The sequence below is a fragment of the Haliotis cracherodii genome, unplaced genomic scaffold (genome assembly GCF_022045235.1).
Source record: "Haliotis cracherodii isolate W230 unplaced genomic scaffold, xgHalCrac1.p SCAF_7, whole genome shotgun sequence".
NCBI classification, from domain to species: domain Eukaryota; kingdom Metazoa; phylum Mollusca; class Gastropoda; order Lepetellida; family Haliotidae; genus Haliotis; species Haliotis cracherodii.
This window is the reverse complement of record NW_027266330.1, coordinates 35,169,641-35,190,970: the sequence shown is the minus strand read 5'-3', so window position 1 is coordinate 35,190,970 and position 21,330 is coordinate 35,169,641. Positions and strand designations below refer to the sequence as shown.

The 21,330-nt window shown below is 41.2% G+C and overlaps 1 pseudogene; it reads left to right on the top strand.

Annotated features, from left to right (window-relative positions):
* The first annotated feature begins 8,801 nt into the window (after positions 1 to 8,801).
* LOC139449134 (apicoplast pyruvate carrier 1-like) lies at positions 8,802 to 20,222 on the top strand (annotated as a pseudogene).
* Positions 20,223 to 21,330: the final 1,108 nt, after the last annotated feature.

Genomic DNA, 21,330 nt, shown 5'->3' with positions numbered 1-21,330 from the left:
CGTGATATTGCTGGAATATTGCTAAAAGCGGCGAAAAAACCATACTCACTCACTCACTATTGCCATTTGCCATGGTTCAGACATAGGGGTGAGCTTAACTTTTGTCTATGTATATACATCATGTAGTGTGTTTAGCCACATAGAATATCATTATGTGTACCTAAACATCACTTTGTAATGTCACAGTGCGTCTCATAGGACAGCTGGTCCGTGAAGGCCTTTTTTCCTCTGCATTCTCATCTTTGACTCTGTCAGAAGTGTTTCGTCTGACTTAGCACGGGCGGTTAAAAGAACTAATGTCTCACAGATGTATTATCAAATGTGTTTACATCTATAGAATAGTAAAACATATATCTACCTACATACCACTGTAGTTGGTAGAAACTAACAAGGGAAGCCGACAGATGATTTGCGCTGATAGGTGATTAGCAATAGACAATGGAAACCAACACTTTACACAGTACTTAAGTTATCATAGATAAGTAATAGGTAATGGACGCTTGGCAAACGGGGGGCCGGGGGTAATTAGCACTGATAGGTGAAAGAATGGACATAGTAAAGGCAGCTAGGTATTTAGCACCGACAAAGATTAAAGCTATAAGTCCCAAGCAAGAGGAAGAAAGGTTCCCTGGTCACGGTTCATGGCTGGCTGGTGTCTCCTGATGTCAACGACTTCTTGTAATTTTCATTGTGGCCAGTTGTTGTTGTTGGTAGACAGGACTTTGGTGGCTTCCCACATGGTGTTATGGTGTTGGTTCTTCAGGATGTGTTCGGAAATAGCGGATTTCAGGTCGAGTTTGTTAACAAAGGTCCGATGTTCTGTGAGTCTGGTGTTGAGGGGTCTGAGGGTTTCTCCAATGTACTGATGGCCACAGTTGCAGGGGATCTGGTATATACATTCTCGGGGGTTGGGACTTGCGCTGCTGGTGCCTCTGCCATTGGCTTGAAGATGGGTCTTGATGGACTTGCTGCTAGAGAAGGTGACATCTATACTCAACAACAAAAGTTCCTGTGACACCAATATTTTAGTGTATTTTTCAAACAAGTAAAGTTTGGTTTTCAGTATTGTAGTACATGTATGGAATCAAGTCACAAAAACGCATGCATTCCATGCAAAAGTTGACTTTTGTGCAAGCCCCATGCATTTCACTACCCAAGAATGGGTAGAAAAACATGCGCTAACGGGATTCCATATGCATTGTTTAGCATCGTGCTGACAACAACCACTCAGAAAAACATTAAAATTACGCAATTATTCAACATTACGAAATGTCACGCCTGTCCAAAAATGAGCGTCTGCGAGCGATTGGTAAGCAGGATCGAGTCAACGTGATGTTGCAAGACAATTTAACGTCCACAGAAACACCATTTGGTGTTCATGACAACGTTGGCAACAGACGAATGCAGTCAGAGACCATCCTCGGAGTGGCAGGCCACGCGTAACCAATAATCGACATGACAACTGGATTCGAACAACACACCTACGATATCGATTCCAGCCAGCAGCAGTGACTGCAAGAAGCATCCCTGGCCTTCGACGAATATCTTCACAAACCGTACGTCGTCGCCTCAGATGTTCAGGGATTGTCGCCAGAAGACCCGCCAGACGTCCCATTTTGACAGGAAACCACCGTCAAGCACGCCTACAGTGGTGCAGACAGCGTCTACGCTGGACGGCCATGCAGTGGGGACCAGTTCTATTCACTGACGAGTCTCGTTTTCACCTCAGCCACAGCGATGGGCAGATCGAGTGTACCGACGTCGAGGTGAACGTTACGGCAATCAATGTGTCATGGAAGAAGATCGGTTCGGGGGCGGCAGCGTTATGGTATGGGGTGGGATTACAGCAAGAGGACCCGTTTGATAGTGGTAGAGGGAAATCTCAATGGACAGCGCTACCGCGACGAGATCATCGCTTCTGTTGTTCTACCGTTTCTGAGTCGTCATGGCCCAATCATTACCTTTCAACATGACAACGCCCGGCCTCATTATTGCTCGACTTGGTCAGGATTCTCTTCAACAAAACAACGTGAATGTCATCCCCTGGCCGGCTCGCTCCCCTGATCTCTTACCAATCGAGCACATGTGGGATGAGATGGATCGGCGCCTTCGACGTCAACCACGTGTTCCACAGACACTCCAGGAACTTCGAAACATGCTTCAGCAGATATGGACAGATATCCCACAGGACTTTGTGCGACGCCTAGTCCATTCCATGATACGAAGATGTGTTGCTTGCATCGCAACCAGAGGTGGACACGCTATTGATTTGTAAATTGACTTTTTGGCATGTTCATGATATGAAATCACGCATTTTCTGAAGACAGTATGGCAAATTAAACTATTTGAACACATACAGGAGTCTTTTATCTGTAGCAAACCGAAATTGTTTCAGATTTGGTAAAAAAGATAACTTTGCATTAAAACTTATTCAATGCGCTTTTAGTATCTATCTATATATCTATATATATAGTAATAATTAAATAAGTGTGTGTGTGTGTGTGTGTGTGTGTGTGTGTGTGTGTGTGTGTGTGTGTGTGTAACATAATAATAACCAATGGAACAACTGAATGCTATTACCTGATATGTTTTACGTATGGAACAATTTGATCAGTCATCGTTGAGGCCTCCCGCGTTCTTGCTACAGCAAATGAATGAAAACAAAATGTAAATATCTTATTTGCAACCGACAAAAGTTATGTGTATAACATCAGGTAGTTAGCCTGTTAGAGGGATATAGATAAATATCCACATTAGGGAACAATATCCTACACATCTGAAGCTGTACAAAGAAACTTGTCTAATGTCTTTGTCGCAATCTAATATTTCAAAATATACATGTCATCCACGTTTCATAGTATAACCTCCACCTGTGTATTTGTCGTCATTCACTTGATGCTCTGCTAATGGCTTCATAGCAGTATACTTAGTGATGGAACCAATCAGATTCCCGACAAAGACTCTGCAAAATAACCCAATAACGTTCACCCCTGCTTCTGAGGGTGTTAATGAAATATAGCAATCAGTGCTTCGCATTTGGCATTTTCGTTTTTTAATCTTAGGTTATAAATCCACGTCTGATGTTGGTGGGTGTATTACGTGTTATGTAATATGCACGTTACAGCGCAGCAAGATGGTCAGTTGAGTTGCAACAAAAAACATCGATCAAATGATTGACCGAGAATACGTTGATTGATTAATCACTGCACAGTGGGTTTGTCAAAAGTAACTAAAAGTGTTTATCAATCTCATTAAAATCACATCTTAGTTCTCGCTACCGCTAAACAAAGATCTGAGGACATCCAGTTAGGGGTCACGTCAGAACGACCTTTCATCATCCAACCAATCAGAGCGTCGCTTACTAGATCATGAACGTGACAGTCGGAATGTGATTTCTAATCATGCAAACTCGAAAACTTTAACACGGGGTATTCCTAACGATAGTTACGGATTTAACGACTGAGTCCATACAATCTAGACAATATATTTGCCACTCAAGAATGTTCTTTTGTTCAGGTTTCAAATTTTTGATCGAGAATTTGTCAAAATATGTTTCGAAGCGTAGTCGCCAATTTGAAATTAGTGCCGTAAAGCACGAGAAAGCTGCCTTCTGATTAGCTGATGTCGACTTCTTGTCGGTCTTTCCATTGGTCGGTCAAATTTCGCGCAGGGTCGGTCTGACGTGACCCGTAATGGGATGTCCTCAGATCTTTGTTTAGCGATAGCGAGAACTATGATTTGATTTTAATGAGATTGAAGTGTTTATATATGTAGGTGAAGAAACACTTCCGTTTGTTAATGATGAGACTTGAGTGACGTGTGCGTACCATATGTCAACCCAGACATTGTCAATTTCCCCCGTACAGCAAGTGCAGGTCAGGGCGATCCATCCACGACGGGAGATAACGCACTCTCGGATATCAGTGTCACCTTCACAACGCCACCAGAGTAACAAAAGATATGTGCACATATCTTTATCCGGTTACCAGGGTCAGAAGTACTTTGTTGTGTGAGTGAGTTGGGTTTAACGCCACTTTTTACAATATTCCAGTTATATCACGGCGTGTCAGCGCAATGTTGGAGGAAAGCCCGAAGTGATGCAGGTCTCAAACGTTTACCACCTCGGTGAAACTCACGAGCACGGGTATGGTGCTGACAAACCTAGAAACAAAATCGGGGCGAACCGGGTTTCGAAACCACAATCAAAAGTTTCTGGCGTTCCCCCCTCCCCCAAAATAACATAAATTCATTGATTGCTGTAGACTGTCACTGTCAGTTTAGACACGGATCGAGTCGATACTACTAAAAATTTGATGTGCATTTCTTCGTTTTGTTCACTATCACGTTTTGTTAAACGATCATGCAGTCATAGTGCAGTCTGACGTCTCTCAGTGTATGCTAAAACGCTGAGTTAAAGAGTAAAAGGGTCTAAATAATGAGAAACAACTCTTAGAATGTTTTCGTGCTGGGGAATTACCAGGGTTTTCCGTATTCCAGATCGCCGTCATATAGCCTTACTATTGCTGAGTGCGGCGTTAAATAACAAACAAAAAAATCATTAATTTGCTGTAGCAAGAACGCGGGAAGCCTCAACGGTGTCTGATTGATCCATACGGTAAACATACCCGGCAATACCAATACCAATGAGTTATTGCAAAGCGTTTCGCGTATGCTAATAATTATTTTATCTAAATTTGATAAAAGTTGCAACTAGAATTACTCGATATTGGATATTTTTTTTTCTGATAAAATGATAGTTTCAGATACAATTTATGCGATCATTGCATCAAATGTCTTTGAAGTTATTTTTTTGGAGATTATTTAGCTGAATCACAAGTACATTCAATGTTCTGTGCCTCATAGTACTAGTATTCATTCACCTGATGAAGGAGTAAGCATGTACTCCGAAACGTTGTGTTCCTCATAATAAAGAAATTGACATCCATAAATTCTCTTCCTCATGTGTATCACTTCTAAATGCCTTTCAATGAGATTGAAATGTCTTTTTAAGACTTCACGGGTAGATTCGTAGAAATGTTATTCATCTAATTGCTATTTCCGTCTTAGTTTACGAGAAAATACACACGGCAAACTTTATTTCTGCACATAAAACAATGCCTAGCAGAAAAGTAGATACAATTTTCGTGGTAAATCATCATGCTTAGCGACCCGTGAAGATCCGGGGTAGAAAAGGTCTTCAGCAACTCATGCTTGCCGTAAAAGGCGACTATGCTTGTCGTAAGAGGCGACTAACGGGATCGGGTGGTCAGGCTCGCTGACTTGGTTGATGCATGTCATCGTATCCCAATTGCGTGGATCGATGCTCATGATGTCAATCACTGGCTTGTCTGGTGCAGACTCGATTATTTACAGACCGCCATCATATAGCTGGAATATTGCTGTTTGTTAGACCAAGTTTGTTATCACCACATGTCACTCTACAGCTCTTTCTTGTCTATCTTTTATCATGATATACGGTTTCACACTGTTCGCTTGATAGGTGTCGCTTCGCGCAGCGCAGCGAGAATAGCGCCTAACCCACACAAACCAGTCGACATTATAGTCCATAATAAGCAAATTCTGAATCAGCGCATCCATTTTTTTAACACTTTCAAACTATAAAATTTGTTATAAGTTTCAATATGCTGGCTTCGTTGTCAGTTATTCTAGGCTTGCCAGCCGTGTCCAGAATGTTAAGACCCTCACACCGATAAGTGTTCTGCGCAAAGAGCAGCGCATTCGTCACCACTCGCCCCTTTCCGTAACCTGCTATTCGGCTTGTCCCGGAATAACACGAGTTGGCCACGAATGAAAGCAGTGACGTGCGGAATTATACAGTATGATTGAACACATTTAACTCTGTTTTTGGTATATTTTTAGATGCAAGACATATGTAAAATCAAAACTTATTTCTGAGGGATTCTTTGACGAAGAACTTGAAGTCATACGCGCATTCTGATTGGTTTGTCGTATTTTCGCATATAACATTCATCGATAGGGGGACGAGTCGTCTTGCAGATGACGGAAAGAGGCGAGTGGTGACGAATGCCAGTCGTCTAAGGCGCCGCGATTAGTTGTGCAGAGTTGCGTCCCTTTGGCACGCCAGAAACCTATGATTGGTTTGTATCCCGGTATCTTATGTTTCTAGGTTTGTCAGCACCATACCCGTGCTCGTGGGTTTCACGGAAGTGGTAAACGTCTGAGACCTGCATCACTTCGGGCTTTCCTCGCACATTAAGCTGATACGCCGTGATATAACTGGAATACTGTTAAAAGCGGCGTTAAACACAACTCACTCACACTCCCCCACGTGTATATTCAAATGAACACCCACTGGAGTAAGGCCCAGACTCGATAACCTACATGCCGCCATGGAAGATAGAACTTCAAAAGGGTATTCAAATGAGGCCAGACTGTGTTTTGCTATCATCTGGGTTTTTCCTACACCTTATAGACACATTGTTTCAGTGGGTGAGTACCAAAGTGGTGTAGATTTTTTAATGGATATAACTTTTGTGAAACACTACCAAGGGAATGGTGCTGACAGACATAGAAACATACTCACAAGGAATCAGGGATTTTAACAGCACGTTTCGTAGTCAGCAAGAAGATTCATTGAACAGTCCAAGTTGGTTCTGAGCTGCCAGCTCCGGCTCTCACTCAGGACCTTCTCGTTGTGTTGATCTGCTGATGTTCTCCCGTTGGTCGCCCGATGTTCACTGTCTCTCTGTTAATCCCCTCTGTATTTACGGGATGTCAAGGCTTTACCTTCTTGACCTGGCGCCCCAGACTTTACCTACTGGATGACACAACCTTTGACCTTACCGTGTAGTTGTCCTGTCCATCTCCGGCCACGCTCCGGACAGACGTGATGGATGTATAATGTCTTGCTTAAGAGAGCGGTTATGTAACAACTTCGGAGTTGTTCCCTGAATAGTCTGTCCAGAATGAAATGATAAACTATTGAAATCAGAGTGTAATGGCAAATTGATACACTTGGTGTATCCCTTGTTGTGTTCCCAATGTCCTTCTCTAGTTGGGAGGGACACGAGGGGCACGAATTGCCCAGTTCTATAAGGCGCCGCGATTCGCTGTGCAGAGTTGCATCCCTTGGGCACGCCAGAAACCTATGATTGTGGGTTTGAATCCCGGTTCGTCCCGATTATGTTTCTAGGTTTGTCAGCACCATACCTGTGCTCGTGGGTTTCACCGAAGTGGTAAACGTCTGAGACCTGCATCACGGGCTTTCCTTCCTCATTAAGCTGACACGTCGGGATATCCTGTGATACAATCTTCACTTTTAGATATGTCACTCCGTCAACTCAAGTATTCAGTGTATCAAACTATACCGTGACTTGTGATACATTCATCTCACAAATGTGGCATTGTTTGTTCGTCTCAGGAACGATTCACGTTTGGTTTTTTTTGTGTTTAACGCCGCACTCAGCATTATTCCAGCTATATGACGGCGGTCTGTAAATAATCGAGTCTGGACCAGACAGTCCAGTGATTGACATCATGAGCATCGATCCTTGCAATTGGGAAACGATGACATGAGTCAGCCACGTCAGCGATCCTGACCACCCGATCCCGTTGGTCGCCTCTTATGTCAAACATTGTCGCTTTTTACGACAAGCATGGGTTGCTGAAGCCCTATTCTACCCCGGATCTTCACGGGTCGAATGATCCATGAATTGGTTTCGGGTTGGTGCATTTTTTTCCCTCACCCTTATATCTTTATGTTTCCCGTGAACATCCTGACACACACTCTGACACACACACTGACACACACACTGACACACACACTGACACACACACAGACACACACACAGACACACACAGACACACACACACACACACACACACACAGACACAGGCACAGACACAGACACACACAGAGACACAGACACAGACACACACACAGACACAGGCACAGACACAGACACACACAGAGACACAGACACAAACACACACACACACACACACACACACACACACACACACATACACACACACCACGAAACACAAAGCATTTCCCTTCCAAAGGTTTCACATTTTGAGTTAAACCTAGTGGCCTGTAATATGTGGTTCGTATTCAATTCTGTGGGCTGAACCTATACATGTTACAAAGTTCTCTGCTATGTTCCCAGCTATGTTGAACTATAATACTCGTCAACGTAAGACCTGTCAGTGCTACTTTCTATTTCATAAACGCCCGTGGACGCACAATAATCTTATGTAGACAGTGGCAGTTTGGTATGGTATGATGTGGTCATCGCACTCGGTAACTTTTAACTGCGGTTACATACACTACACACCTGACATATCCAGTTCAGGGAACTTATACATTCCAAAGAAGGCCTGTGGGTCTATAAATACAGATTCCAGTGGCAGATATCTCACTCTGCTCAGTGTAGAGGTATACATATATCCATTGTTTTTGTTTGTTATTTAACGCAACAATGAGCAATATTCTGATCTGGACCAGATAATCCAGTCGCCATGTGCATCGATCTACGCCATTCGGGATAATTGACTTCGGGAAAACATTTTAACGATGACGCATATTCATCCCGGTGATCCTAGTCGTATTTCAATAAATCCTTTGGATATCTCCAAGTACCGACATCAGCTTTCTCTGATTCCACTCAAACCTGATATTTCAAGAACAAGCGGAACAACAAACAGCGTTCTAGTACCCCCGCAACTAGACCTGTTGCACCCCCCCCCCCCCCCCCTCCCACACACACACACACACCCTTATTACATATCAGCCCGAGGCTGATAAAAGATTACCAAAGATGGCGAAGAACATCCTGTCGTGCCTGCGCACATTGCCTCTCCGCGGCGTGCTGACTGTGATTGGCGGGTTCCTGATACACAGCACCATCAGCACCGGATACAAGTTTGGTAAGTTGTATACATTAAAATATAGACTCATAATGTATTCTAAGTCCCAAGAACGCAGTAGATAATGATATTATTAAAAGATTCGCGTAGCCTCAAAGTCGCTGTCAAACACATAATGTCATATGGTCGTTGAATTCTCATTGTTCCAATCAGGGTCATCTCCATTTAAATTTTCTTTCCTGTTCTGGTCGAATGATATGTTCTATGTAGTCGGAAGCTATTTGGACACATAATGAGATTGTTGGGACAATGTGTTTCCCATCAACAAAAAAAGCCCAGGGGTCAGTAAAATGCATAACAATATATGTAGTAATGAACGTTTGTGCATATGTTTGAAGATCCGGGGTGGAAAAGGTCTTCAGCAACCCATGCTAGCCGTAAAGGGCGACTATGCTTGTTGTAAGAGGCGACTAACAGGATCGGGTGGTCAGGCTCGCTGACTTGGTTGATGCATGTCATCGTTTCCAAACTGCATAGTTCGATGCTCATGATGTCAATCAGTGGGTTGTCTGGTCCAGACTCGATTATTTACAGACCGCGGTCATATAGCTGGAATATTGCTGAGTGTGGCGTTAAACAACAAACAAACAAAGCATATCTTTGTGGTGATTGTCTCCTTTGTTTCTAGGCAGCATAAACCCCTACCTAACGTCCTACCTCCGGGTTCGCAGTTCTTCCAGTCACGTGACTTACTCGGACACTATTTGGATCTCCACAGCGAAATATGTAACCCTTGGAGTTTGTATGCCCGTGCTGGGCTGGATAGGGCAGAAACTACCTCCAAGAATCTGCACACTCATTGGTGGACTTCTTGTCAGGTAACACACATTTGATATTATGCTATCCTGGTTAAAAGATCTTGAACCGCCACAATTTCATTCTGTTGATGTACTTCGGCGTGACGAGCTAACGCTTTAACCACAAGCTGCCCCCACTGTTCCCATCGCTGTGACAAATGGTGATAACACAAACAGTTGATACCTGTACTTGGGTAAACTACGGATATGGAGAGACATCCTTATTAGTGGTGAGGTGAGGTGAAATGGGATTTAACGTCGCGTCCAAGATTATTGCACTTATATAGCGACGTGCATGTACGTGTGTTTGTTTGTGTGGCTGCTTGTACTAGTCCGGACTGATGCTGATTTATAGTGCTAGCCCACTAAGATACCATGCCGCAGTTTAACATGAATATCCCGCTCAGACACAGTATACGGACTCCGAGCCGACCAGTCCTTGTTTTAGCCCCTTAATGCCGAGCGTCGGACAGGGTACCATCTTTTAACGTCTTTTGGTATGACGCGGCCGGGGATCGAACCCCGGACCTTCCGCTCTTCCGACCACGGAGGCGGCCCCTAATTAGTGTGTGTGTGTGTGTGTGTCTGACTCACTGTCTGTGTATATATGTGGTAGATAATGACATAACTCACATCAGAACGCATAATTGTTGACAGCCATACAGTTTAAAAAAGGGCCTATATCTATGGTCGGATCTCTAGTCTTTACAAGCAATTAGCATTAAATTTAATTCCCGAAGACCGTTTGTTCGAAAGGAATTATAAGAAAAGAGTTGTTTTTTATATCATATTTACAACACGTTTCATTTCTATTGTCCAAGGAATGAGGTTATGGGTTAATCACGCTCTCAAACGCCGTATATGTGACTTAAGGTAGAGACATATCTAAACGATCTGTATTGTTTAAGGGTTACATAACAGTGTAATGCATAACTTTTGTCTGCAAAGTGTACATTCATCTTTATCAATATAAGTATCTTCCCTAAATCGGACGAGCACCTATTCGGCTTCAACTCCAAATAAGTTGACCGACGAAATAATTCTTTAGACAATGCAAACAATACAAACAGTGGCTGATAATACTTATATTTTTTTTGTCAATATATGATCTATTTGTAAATCATTATTTGTTCCAGTTCAATGTATCCTTTAAAGTTTCATTTTTAAGATTGAAGGAAGAATGGGGTAGTATTAGGAATACAATGAAAATATGAATAGAGACCGTTCTGTTGTAGTCTGTGAATCTTGCTCATTTAAATTTACTACACTACATGCGTGTATACAAACTAAACGAATAGCATTATGCATGCATATGTAACATATTCATCTACTACAAAATTATGAAACAGTCTAGGTGTAAGAATCATAGGAAAGGATCATTGAATACCAACTAAAATCTTTTTGATGTATTGATGATCATTATGGGAAATATCGCTTTCTCGCTGTCTGGCTTTATCGCTTTCTCTCATGACTAACCATAGTCATATGAAAAAATATCTTGTGTTCTTTAACTTCTTTTCAATAGTATGTACTGTAGATCTTGAAATTAACGCTAGAGTTGATAATAAATGCACAAAATGCACGTGGACTAAATAAATCGAACTTTGCATTTATGTCTTAGAAATGACAGTTGATAAGACGGCCTAACTGCACACATTGAATAACGGAAATACCAACATGAATATGAAAACAAGCAACTGTCTATTTCCACATGACGGTTTATTGGGAACAATATGTCATTCCAAAATTAGAAATTACATTTGGACATTTGAGTTACCATTACTGGGGTGAGGATTTCCAGTTTCATGGCATTTACTCCGCATACAGAATAAACATAATATAACCTAAGCGTTGTTTTTAGGGAAACACTATTGATTTGAGGAAGTACACAACTATTATAAGCGGTGTTATTTGCTGTTTGTTTTGATTACTGGGGACACGCAGAAATCCGTGGATTGTTTTAAAATCACCTACGACTGAACAGTTGAATTATGTTTAAGTCCATACTGAGAAAATTTCAATATTCCCTCCCGATTTGCAAGGTGACTAGAAAAATGTCAGGTCTCTTTTATGATTAAAACCAACCTCAGCCTCCCAAAACCAAATGAAGAGTAACAACAGTATGCTAGATCCTATTGCATTACATGTGTACAGATGTTCTGCTATAATGTCAATTGTATTTCTCCAGTTCCAGTTTGTTCCTCACGTACTTTGCTATGCAGCATTCTCTCACCTTGACGGCCTTAACCTTTGGCGCCATTGACGGTGCGGGGAGCAGTTTGGCATACCCTAGTGCTCTGAAAAGTGCACTTAAGGTTAGTTGCAAAATGACCGACTAATTGAAAATAGATTTTGTCTGTTGAGTGAGTTAGCACAGTTTCTGTGAGTATTCCAGCAATTTCACGCAAGGGACACCAGACATGGGCTTCAAACATATGTTTTCTGTAGAAGTCCATTGTATTGGTTGCAGTTGGTTTAAAGATTTGTAAACACACATGGTCTTATTCACCTGGGTACTTTTTATAAGAGAAAAGGAAATTCGATTATTGTTTGAGGACAACTGTATAGCGTATTCAAAGGCAATAAAACTGCAATCGTCCACAAAGCACACGCCCACATTTGTCGTTTCAGTGGTTCCCGAACAGATCTGGTCTAGTAACAGGAATCATTATCTGTGGAATTGGTTTCGGAACCTTCGTGTTCAACCAAGTCATCACTGCCTTCATCAACCCTGACAACTTGGCCCCTGACGAAACAATCACAGATGATCTGTGAGTGTTACCATTCTGCCAGCAAAAAATAAATAAATAAAACTGCGGATTTGTAAGGGAAACCATATGTTTTGTGTCTTGTCGGGGTCATCTCGACTTGCATGCTCCAGGGTGCTCTGTGGATACAGAAGCTGCTTGTATTAACCTGACACTGGAAGGGGTGAAGTAGTGATGTAAGAAACTGTAAGTTGTGGACATTATTTTATATTATAACTTGTGCTGCTGATTACTGATGGTCTCATTATCAAATAGCTTTACATTTTGACGGTTGTTCTATAAGAGAAACGTGCCATGAGGATATATACTTCCTGCACGTTATAGAAAATGATTGGTAAATAAAAGTGATAAAACCTTTTCCACATTCATAAGAAGCCTCTGCAAAAGGCAGAGTCGATTGTACGAATCCGGCTATATCATGACCATGTGTTTATGAATCACTATCATATGATGGTACCAGAAGCTAGCGAAAATGTGAGCGTATCCTGTCCCACCGGTGGCACCCGTCACAAACACATGCAAAGGCAAGTTAATTGTTCACCTAAAAAAAAACACGGGTTCAAGTCGCAATAGTGAATTGCATCGGACATCATTCTTGTCACTTACGCATCAAACATAGATGGTTTACCGGAACTAGCTCAAACAATTAGGACTCGATGCACTGGCGTCCATGATATTGTAAAATAATTGCAAGACGCTAACCGAATTCAATTGTGTGTCTTCTATAGCCTTGCAAGTATAGGGAAGACTGGCTTGTTTGATACTTCAGGGAACGCCAGTTGAGAAATTTTCTATTCAAATCCGTTACAGTTCCAATGATGCAGCATGTGACATAGGAGCATAATTGTACATTGTAGTATTATAAAGAAATAATAATGTTCTAAAAAATCTAAACATTTGAACAGATTTATATTTGTTATCCCGTGTGTAAAATTATCTTAAATCTTAAATGACACATATATTTACAATGACTCATTTTACAAGTGTCACTTAAACAAATATATTTATTCATGTCAATTTGTCATGATGTACGGGGGGCGGTCGGGTAGCCTAGTGGTTAAAGCATTACCTCGTCATGCCGAAGACCCGGGTTCGATTCCCGACATGGGTACAATGTGTGAAGCCCATTTCTGGTGTCCCCCTGCCGTGATATTCCTGGAATATTGCTAAAAGCGGCGTAAAACCATACATACTCACTCACTCATGATGTACGGCTTTTCCAATGGTCACATGACCATTAAATTGGCGTTTATTTCAGGCCCTTTATGTTTTATTCTCCCTGCAGTGTTTTATTGTACGATAAACAACTCCCACTCGTCGTTTCTTTCTTATATGAGATATCAACATTATGTACAGTCTCTTTAAGGGTGTTGATAAAATGTACAAGCTTTAAAAATATTTGCCCAAATATTGATAATGATGACTCTATAGAATCCGACCCCGACAATGTCGGACACGTCCATAGGATGTTTCACGCATATTCTCACAATGCTTACGTCGATTACCTGTATCTGTTCTCATTACCGATTGTCATATCTCTCCCGTGCCCACTTATACATCAACTCACTAGACACTCCCTTCTAAAACATAACGTGGTCCAATATACGATGTCATCCAGTTGACAGCGCATGTTCAAATCTCCCGAAATGACGTCACGATTGACACGATACACATTTGGTCTTCATTGTTCTTTGCGATTTATCGCGTAGCTATCTTATATAAGTGTATAAACGACATAATTTGTCGTTTATACGTTTTTCATGAGACCATATTCAAATGGCGTGGAGGGCACGGGTGGCCCAGTCGTCTGAGGCGCCGCGATTCGCTGTGCAGAGTTGCATCCCTAAAGCACGCAGAAACCTATGATTGTGGGTTCGAATCCCGGTTCGCCCCGATTATGTTTCTAGGTTTGTCAGCACCATAACCGTGTTCGTGGGTTTCACCGAAGTGGTAAACGTCTGAGACCAGCATCACTTCGGGCTTTCCTCCTCCATTAACCTGACACGACACAATATAACTGGAATACTGTTAAAAGCGGCGTTAAACCCAACCGTGTCTAAACTGACAGTGACAGTCTACAGCAATCAATTAATTTATCTTAATTCTTTTTGACACATCTGTATATTCACCTTTCCATGATCGGCCAATTGATCAATGATGACTAACACATGTAACCGCCACAGAGTTCATTAACAACTTCGAAAATCTCTTCAGCCATTTTGACTTCTTGTACTTGATGTACATGTCCTGACGCGCTGACATTCTGACTGACTCACTGAGGTCGTTCTTAACAGACCTTTCTCAACCAATGATGATATTATTTGAAAACAAACTACAACATTTGTTCCTGTAGGGCAAGTTGAGTGTATATACTAACACGTCATCTCTCTGTTTGAGGAACTATTTTATTCCGCGACACAGCTGGTTGTTGTATGTCTGTCAGTGTAAACATGAAGTCACACGTACTGTATAGACCTACGCCTATATCCTTCAAGGTAAAAATAGGGAAATAAATAATTTATAAGAATTGACTTTCACTTTGAGCATGAGGGCCAAACAGTGTATGAACGTCGTCGCAAGCACCGACGTTCTTACAGTTTGGCCATCAGTTTGTGAAGGTCCATGTTCCAATGAACTCACACAAAGTAAAAGTCAATTCTTAAATATCTTAACATTATCTAGGTTCTTCACTCAGGCCTCTCTGCTGGACAGGGTACCCTATAGCTTCTTGCTAGTGGGCGGGGTCTGTACGGTCATACAGCTCCTCACCGTCATGTTCCTCATAGCCACGCCCACGGACACGCCCACACAGGTAGTAAAGCCACGTTCTCATATGACTTTTGGAAGGATGATTTGCTTCAGGCTCCTTACTTTGATTTAAAAATAACGGATCAGAAAACGTCTTTTATCAACCAATCCTGTGTCCTCAGTGTCCATTCATGAAGTGGGTCAACTGCTGTGTACAGTTGTTCCTGTTATTAAAACTATATGTTGGTTGTGTACCATACAGGGGGGAAGTTCTGATGAGGCAGTTAACAAGAGTCATGCAGAGGAAACGAATCCAGATGAAAAGCCCAAAGAAGTGGGAGACGTTACACTGGACGCACATAGGTAACACAAATCACAGTAACCATTTCCTATCTTTTACTGAGACTATTTTAGCTACATTTGGGCATGGGTCACAGAGTTTACTAAAAAATAGCGACAAACCCCTTTCAATGCTTATAATTAAACAGCGACAAAAACATGTCCATTGTTAGAAATCTCTCCAAAGCCGTGTTCATTTTAACCATAGTTTACACATGTATGGAGAACATTGGGCGAGTGTGACGCAGAATCGCAACAGTCTCAAGTACATAAAGTCGACCATAACATTTCCATAATCATATAAAAACCTCTACTAAAAGCAGAATCAATTTACGATTCTGACTTTAGCATAAGTATTTGTTTATGATTCGTTATGAAGAAGTTATGGTACCAGGTATTCGCGAAAGGGTGAACGTATCCTGCACCACGGGTGACACCGGCCACATACACATGCAAAGGCAAGTCAATTGGTCGCCTGAAAAACGACCCCTGTAACATGACACACGTCGACATAGGTACATGTAATTGCTTCAGACGTTTATTTGTGTCACTGTTGCTTGAAATGTGGAAGTGCCCGCCATGCGTTTAGCATAAACTATTTTGAAAGCTTTTCCAGGGCCTTAAATGTTGTCGAAAGAGCATCATGTAACATATATGTACCTTGTTTTACAAATACAAATACGCTATCTGCCCGTATCAGGTTGTTTTTATACTCTTTTCTGTTAAAGTCTTGTTTTATATGTTTTGTTTCAAATCTTGAATACGTGTCAGATGTAGAATTCACTAATCATTCAATCACCAGAACACATCAAGATGACGACGGTAGCTACACTCCACGTCAGGTTTTACAATCAAAGCTTTTCTACCTGTTGTGGCTAATCCACAGCTGTGTGATCTTCGGTATATTCTTCGTCACCAACTTTTACAAGGTCAGAACTGCATCAGTCACAATGGTCTACGTTGAATACCAATATTATTAATGTGGCGTCCGTTCTCTCCAAACTGGAGGAGAATGTGTGAAGATAGCAATAGGGGCTCAGATACAGGAGACACTGACGTTGTTGAATACAATGGCAGAGGTTTTTCTGTGAAAGATATTTTACTTGAATGGACTGCAATTTGAATTGGCCTTGCCAGGCTAGTCAGGAAACTTTCTCGACTCTGCAAAACAAATAAAAAACCTTTTCGAATTTTTTAAACAATATTTTACAACTGCGTAGGGATTGGAATGTAATATGTCTTTGCATGCTTCTTTTCAGAGCTTTTCACAGGCCTTCATCAAAGATGACCATTTTCTGGCTCTGGTGGGCTCTGGCGGGCTCTGTTGGATCAGCCTGTAATGCTCTGGGCAGGCCATTTTGGGGAGCAGTGGGGGACAAGATAGGCTACAGGGTAAGTCCAGGGACGTTTATTGAGGGGCGTCAAAATAATTATACCTACCTAACTTCCTATTGGTCTTTTACTTGGTCCAGGTTTGTTGTGTTGAGAACCGTTCGTGCTTAAACATATGACGAGCTATTCTTTTAAATGTCTATCCCGACAGTTTTCGATATCCACACAAAACAAACACCAGGAGTCGACATCATAGAACGTATATGTCTAGCCAATGTAACATGACCACTGCATTATAGCTTATGTTTCTTAGATAGGCGTTAATCATGACCTCATTCATATGTTCTTTCAGAGATCCTACAGATCTACAAACATACTATGTATGAATCACCTCATACATATGTTCTTTCACATACCCTACACATCTACTAACAAACCATGGATGAATGACCTGATTCATATGTTCTTTCACATAGCTACACATCTACTAACAAACCATGGATGAATGACCTGATTCATATGTTCTTTCACATAGCTACACATCTAGTAACAAACTATGGATGAATGACCTCATACATATGTTCTTTCAGATAGCTACACACCTACTAACAAGCTATGGATGAATGACCTCATTCATATGTTCTTTCACGTACCCTACACATCTACTAACAAGCTTTGGATGAATGACCTCATAAATATGTTCTTTAACATACCCTACACATCTACTAACAAACTATGGATGAAAGACCTCATTCATATGCTCTCTCACGTACCCTACAAATCTACTAACAAGTTTTTGATGAATGACCTCATTCATATGTTCTTTCACATAGCTACACATCTACTGACAAACTATGGATTAATGACCTCATAAATAAGTTCTTTCTCATACACTACGAATCTACTTACAAACTAAGGATAAATGACCTCATTCATATGCTCTCTCACATACTCTACACATCTTCTAACAAGCTGTGGATTAATAACCTCGATCACTCAATGATTCCTTCACAGGAATCACTCACCATTGTTGTGGGGCTGCTCGGAACAGCAGCAGCGACCTTCACGTTGTGTGAATATGGCGGGAAGGTGATGCTGATGATTTGGCTGTGCCTTATTTACGGGACGTTATCTGGATTCTACTCCCTCATACCCTCACTGATAGTGAATGTGTATGGTCAGAAATACTACAACGTCAACTTCGGCCTGCTTTGTACCAGCCACGTGAGTCTACGGCATCCGCTAAGTACTTCACCATCATTTGAAGGGGGACTATCTCCACTCTCTGGACCTCAGACTAGGTCTAGGCGTTGTATGTCGTTTCATAAGGACATATGCAGGGACAATCCTTGTATCCTATTAGGAGGAGACTGCTTATGCTCCAGCTGGTAATTTGTTCGATTTGTTGATATTTTCATGACTTTCGAGATACCATATGCTCTACACGAAAATGTGTATTGAATATTTTGCTAAAGAAAACATGATATTAAATAATTTCATTCGTTGGCTGTTATTAGTCATTTCGCAATATACCAGGAAATGTTTACTTTCTTACATGTGAGTATGTAAGTTATTTAGTCTAAAATGCCACCAATAGACGGGCCAGGGAAACGTGCTCAGTATTAAATACAATATACCTAAATAAGCTATTTTTTTCACCTGCACTAACTTTTAGAGCCATGTGTATTGACAAAACCAGCCAATTAATGCCAGATGGCATTGGGAACTATTCTATGAATGAAACCTTAGATCTAAACTATCTTCTAATTTTAAACTTCCCGTGAAGCTACAAACTTTGGTTTGGAGAAGAACACTTTTTTCCCTGATGAAAACAGTATTCATTAATTCATCAACGAATGCTGTAGCTCAATCATGTGCAATACCAGTGAGTGTAGATCTAACATCTGATGAATTAACAATTGAAGTAAATAATAAGGGTGTAAGAAAATATGAGTAAGATAAGATTGATGTCTGTAGTACATTGTGAATGTGTAATTAGTGTCTTTCATAAGACGTAGTAACATCCGGTATTTCTACCCCTGTGTGAGAATTGTCACCCCCAGATATTCTATTTACACAGAAAACTGACACTATCAAGATCATTCAGATAAACTGTCCAGGCATGAGCAGTTTTTGTCTTGAGATTTTGTCCGCGACTGGATTCATTTTTGGTAGGTGAGGGGGAACTGATGTAACGTTTTAGGAAAAACGTACAATGTCCTTTTACTGTTGTTTCATCAGGTATCGTGGAGTACGTTCATTTTATGCTTTAAAAAACAGATTCCCTACATATATACAGAACATTCGGTCAATCAGACCGGCACAGTTAACAGCACAGGGGCGGTCGGGTAGCCTACTGGTTAAAGTGTTCGCTCGTCACGCCGATGACCAGGGTTCGATTCCAGACATGGGTACAATATGAGCCCATTTCGGATGTCCCCGGCAGTAATATTGCTGGAATATTGCAAACAGCGGCGTAAAACGTCACTCACTCACTCACTCACTCACTCACTACAACAGCACAACTCTTGTTGGTTTTCCTTGTTTGTTAGAGAGTAGATTAATATTGTCTTAAACCCCCATTTTTACATAACGATAGTTGTTGCGGTCGCGTCTCACTCAACACTGAACAATGTAAGCCAGAGTTGAGTCACGGCAGAGGAACAACTTGATTTTGAGTGACTGCTTTAAAGGTTGAATGCACGCTTAATTGTATCGTATATCGCCAAATCCTGCTCCGTCGGGTAACGGTTTCGCCGTGTTCACAAACTTCTTTCTGGTCCAGATTGTAGTTCAGCTGGCAGCGGCGCTTCTGCCGTCACAACTGAAATCCGCCATTGGATGGCATGGGATACTCTACATAGGCGGTGGAGGAATAATATTCAGTACGTACACAAATATACAGTAAACTACGTTTATAACGAACACGCTTATAACGAACTAATCGATATAACGATTTTTTAAGTCCCTGCCATTTTTGTATTTATGCTGTATATATGCTTATAACGAACTTCGCTTATTACGAACTTAAATTAGTGGTCCCTTTGAGTTCGTTATAACCGTAGTATACTGTACTCTTCTGCTAGATATACTAGGTCCACTGAAATGCAGTATTAACATATTCCGGCTCTATTTCATGTTTGCCATGGTAGAGTGGTGTGCTTCACAAATCACATGCAAATATTTTGAATTTTGGTGATTTTTGGTCGTGTTCGTTTCTGCAGGTTTCTGCTTGTGTTGTGGAATGCTTGTGCAGTACCGATTGGCCAGGAAGAAGGAAATGTACAGCAACAAACACGCCGAGAAATCAGGTGATACCCGCCTGTAGAATGTCAAACAGACCTATAGGAATTTGTACGTTTGTTGTGAATGACTTTCACACAACGATCGCGGTTGGGCGAACACTGTAAAACACAGAGATAGCAGATTTCATATTATATTATTCACCAATAAAGCAAATCTGTCTATATAAGCTGCCTGTATTTTTTTTCAGGTGGCTGTGAAATAATTAACAGTGAAATAATTGACGTAAATTATAGACAGTGTACTTGAAGTGAAATATTGACTGACAATATATAATACAGTGTAAAAAATATCGATATAAAACATCTACTCCCTTTTTTATTTTATTGAAGATATACCTTCTGAGAGCAAGACGGGAAATAAAAACAAAAATGAGTTAGATATAAAAAAAAGATTTGAGATTGATATGAAACAGTTTGAGTTAGGTGTGTAAAGGTTGAGTTGTTTATAAAAAATGAGTTAGAAATGAATAGGTTATGAATACGCTTTACAAGTCTGTGAGAAAATGACGTAAGCAATAAAGCAAAACCTGACTGACTGTGATCAGTTCGATCAAAAATTGAAACATTGTTTTGTCTATGAATTTGAGAAATTACCATCTTGTAATAAAACAAATTGCAGTGATGACGTGTACAGTGCGCCGAAATATTCCTTCACGAAGTCACAAGATATGTACAGAAAGTGAGAGGGAACAAATCGCCTGGCCCTGACAATACCAATAATGAACATGTGATGTTTGGTGGCGAGCTCTTGTTAACACTGCAAACACGAAAACGTCGTTTTTTCCGTATATGGTCATTGGACGGAAAAACGACGTTATTTGGACGCTTTCAAACCATCGTTTTTTCGTCCAAATAACGTCGTTATTTGACATCGGAATTTACTGGGAGAGAAGGATATCATCAAGCTCCTCCCTTTCTTGATTGGCATTGTCAATCAAGCAACAGCGTCTACCGGTATTCCTACTTCTCAGATTTCATTGGTCAGTTCTCGCGTGTTAGATTACAGGCCCGAGTTTGACGCTGTACTCGAAGCGCTTAGCGGAAGTACTGAAATCAATCGTTCTGCGCATGCGGATTGCTTAATGCCTTGTCCAAATTTTCCGTTCTGTGCGTGCGCGATTTCGCGTATTG